Below are 4,339 nucleotides of genomic sequence, written 5' to 3' on the forward strand. Positions count from 1 at the left end.
AGGGGCCGGCGGGGCAGCCGCACAGGCAGCCCGCGCTCCCGCCACGTTCAGACGCGACCCAGCGGCAGGTTCCGCTCGCGGCACCGCGGCGGCCGCGGGGCAGGTGGGCGGCGGCCCGGGCTGCGGCGACGCCCCCGGCGGCCTCAAGGGGACTGAGGGTTTAGGCAGGTCCCCCTCCCCTCCCCTCCCGCTCGGCCTCGGTTTAAAGTTGCGCTGAGGACGCCTCAGTGGGTCGGGGAGCCTGTGGGTCCCGGGTTGGTCTTCATCCCTGAGCGCCGCTGGGCTCCGGCCACAGGAGCAGGTGGACGGCCGAGGAAAGGGCAAAGCAGCAGCCAAACCAACCAACGTGGCAGCGCACCCGCTTCGAAGTCATTGTGGCAAAATCCAAAACAAAAGGAAGGCGTCGCGGGCTCAGGCGGCTGTTGGGTCCCCGCTGCAGGGGCGGCGGGGCGGTGGTCTTGCAGCCGCACCTGCTGAAGACGGGCTTCTGCGCCGGCTTCCGAGCACACGGCCAAGTATTGGGGGCCTTCCTAGAAACGACCTCTTTTTATCCAATTTCAAGGGATAAAAGCCCTTCCTGGGTCTGTAATAAGTTCCTCCCTGGTGACTCCCTCCCGTTTACTCAGGGTCTCTCCAGGCTGGTGCGGAGATGCATTTTTTAAAAAATATATCTTACTGATTTTTTACAGAGAGGAAGGGAGAGGGATAGAGAGTTAGAAGCATCGATGAGAGAGAAACATGGATCAGCTGCCTCCTGCACACCCCCCAGTGGGGATGTGCCCGCAACCAAGGTACATGCCCTTGGCCGGAATCGAACCCGGGACCTTTCGGTCCGCAGGCCAACGCTCTATCCACCGAGCCAAACCGGTTTCGGCAAAATATATATATATTTTTTATTGACTTCAGAGAGAGGGAGAGAAACAAATGATGAAAGAGAATCATTGATCCTATTGGGGATGAAGCCAGCAACCAGGGCATGTGGCCTGACCTGGAATCCAACCGTGACCTCGTGGTTCATGGGTCCACGTTCAACTACTGGGCCACACTGGCTGGGCTCTTTAAATGCTTGTTAACCTGGATTAACTAGGAATCCCGTTTTAAGAGTACTTGTATTTGAGGAAATAGAATCTATAAAAACGAAGGTGTGTCATTTGTTTTTCTCCAAAAGAGACTAGGGTAGCCCTGGCCCTATACGTATTAGAGAAGTATCAGTATTAAGCCGACTGTAACCCCACTTAGACGGTCCTAACAGAAAAAAAGTCACTTCTTATTCCCAGAATGAAAGACCCGTAGAGACTGGTTTACAGTATCCCAGGGCATTTTGGCTAACGTTAACTTCTCTTTGAAGGCCTAGCAAATAATATTTAGGATTGATAGCTGTGTATATGCTGAGTTAAATTAAAATTTGTGGTTGGGTTTCCTTTTTTGTTTTATTTATTTACTAGAGGCCCGATGCACGAAATTTGTGCAAGGGGCTCGGCCCTCGCAGCCGCGGCTTTGTCTGGAAGGTCAGCGGAAGGACGTCTGGAAGGTCATTTGGCTGTCTGGTCTAATTAGCATATTACACTTTTATTATTATAGATTGTAATATATATTTTTTATTGATTTCAGAGAGAGAAACACCAATGATGAGAGTGAATCATTGGTCACCTTCCTCCTGCATGCCTCCTACTGGGGACTGAGCCCACAACCCGGGCATGTGCCCTGACTGGGAATCGAAGCGTGACCTCCTGGTTCATAGGTTGATGCTCAACCACTGAGCTGCTCCACAGTTTAAAAAAAAAACCACCTTGCATATTTATGTACTTACATGACATTTTGTTTTTCTTAACACTCAGTTAACCTTGTATATACTTGTCCTATCTTTATATGAAATTAAAGGTTATATATGTTTATATTAATCTTATATAACCTGCAAAGTGTCTTGCATGTAGCAGTAGCAGATGCTCATCAAAGATTGGTGGGATAAATGATTGTTAGTAGGTGAGAACTTATAATAGATGAAGGTTTGATCATCTTCAGTGGGTATTATAACTAAATATTTTGGATTTGAGAAACTAAAAATTTTTCTAATTACATTTTGATAGGCAGTTTGACCAGTGAATGTTTTTAGTAGCAGAATTAGTGTGTTTTGAACTGCTATTTCATATTGCTTGCCATGCATTTTCCTTTCTTTATTGGATGTGGTGTTAACTTGTTGGATGCTTTACTTTTCAAACACATTATTTCTCAAGATTATGGTAAAAGCGCATGTCATAGTGACCGGTTGTTCAGTTGTTCCGCTGTTCAGTCTATTTGCATATTAGGGTTTTATATATATAGATAGAATAAACTTGCTTAATTAGACCTGCTTTCTGATTTAGCTAACCTTTTTCCAGCCCAGTGAAGCACCCCAACTTCTCTTTCAGGTAACTGTCAGCAACACAGCAGTAAATATCAACACAAAGCAGATTATTATTGTAGATCATGCAGGGAGGACAAAGGGTAAAATATTTCACTGTAGTAGTGTTTGACTATATTCTGTGCAGTGAGAAAACCTGAAGTCATTTTCAAGTTCCACCATTTCTTACTTCTTTTCAGCTGGGTCAAGTTTCTAAACTTTCTAAATCTCCGTTTTCCTAATGAAAAGAAAATAGGATTCTACTGAGTCTCCTATCTACCTACTCTAGGACTTCTGTGAGGATCAAATGAGATGAGGCATGTGAAAACGCTTCACAAACATTTGGTTAAAGTGTAAAATGTTTGCACCTGGCTATAAAAAGCAAGTCATGTTCCTGAGCTGAAGAAACTCCAAGGAGGCTAGTCGCTAGGAAGAGGAAGCCAGCAATTGCTACGTGACGTCATTACCTGGCGCCCACAGCAACCGTTTCCTGTCTGGGCTGGGCTGTGGGCCACATTTTGCACCAGAGGGTCTTGGCACATTGGCTGTGATTTGGTGGGGTATTGCTCTGGGGTGGTGGTGAGGCCTGTGTCCCACTTGGGGAAAGCTGAGTGTTGGTCTTGGGTGTCAGGTCCGCAGTGCCGTTTCTTTTTAAAAGGCCAGTGCGCGTCATGGCAGCTCCTGCGTTGAGCGTCTGCCCCCTGGTGGTCAGTGTGCGTCATAGCTACTGGCCGGACGGTCAGATGGACACAGGCTTTTATGTATATAGATGCTGGCTTTAACACCATAAGTGTTGTCTTCTTCTTCTTCTTCTTAAAGAGAGGAAGGGAGAGAGGAGAGGAGAGGGGAGGGGAGGGGAGGAGAGGAAAGAGAAGAGAAGAGAAGAGAAAAGGGAAGGGGAGGAGAGGGGAGGGGAGGGGAGGAAGAGGAAGAAGAAGAAGAAGAAAAAGAAGAAGAGAGAAACATTAATGTGAGAGAGAAACATCGATCTGACCAGCTGTCCTCACATAAGCCCCAACCAGGAACCAAACCCACAACCCGGGTGTGTACCCACAACCCAGCTGTCCTCACATAAGCCACAACCAGGAACCAAACCCTCAACAACTGGGAATTGAACCTGCCACTTTTTGGTGCACAGGACGATGCTCCAACCAACTGAGCCACACTGGCCAGGGCTTTTAGGTGCCTTCTCCATGTATGCTCACAGGGTAGAGCTCAGAAAAGCAGCTGTTACTTTTCTAGATTAATGGCTGTGTTGAATGGCGGGGGAGGAGGGAACGCACGAATATTTTTCCATACCATTGTAAAGGGTAATTCACTTGGTTTCAGACTCTCTTTCCCAAAACGAATTGCTCACCCTCCAAAACCCCACCTATAGACATTTTGGAGACATCACTGATTCAGTGGTAGCCCCTGTCTAATAGAGTGGTAAATTAAGAATCAGACACGGATCCTACGAATTTTGAGGAAATGGCAATATCTTAGAACTGTAAAGTGTGTCTGCCTCCCCACCACCCTAACTGCTGTCCATTTTGTAGGTCAGCTGCTTTGCTTAGCAGTACGGCCCAGAGGAGGAAGAATGTCTCTCCTATTTCAGCTTTGAGGGGTTCAGATTGCCCGAACTGGACTAGCATTTCTGAATTTCCTGGGATGCCAGGCTCTGTGGATTCCTTGGGAAGCTCTGCAGCACCTCCCAAATTCCCACCTCATTTAAAACCCCTACCACCCCCGCCCCTGGGCTGCTGGTGTCTGGAGCCACAGGGTCTACAGCTCAAATCCTGCCTCACTGTGAGGGGAGGGGAGGCTTAGTGGGAGGTGGTTGGTCCCTGGTGATTCTGGGAAAAGGCTCACTCTCCTGCAGCCGCTCAGAACAGTGGTAACAGAGGCTGCCTAAATAAAGGTTGGAACCTGGGGCGGGGGAGGGGTGTTTGGTTGCTAAGGGCACATGCATGACACAGA

This window comes from Myotis myotis, unplaced genomic scaffold, assembly GCF_014108235.1.
Source record: "Myotis myotis isolate mMyoMyo1 unplaced genomic scaffold, mMyoMyo1.p scaffold_m19_p_17, whole genome shotgun sequence".
Taxonomy (NCBI): Eukaryota; Metazoa; Chordata; class Mammalia; order Chiroptera; family Vespertilionidae; genus Myotis; species Myotis myotis.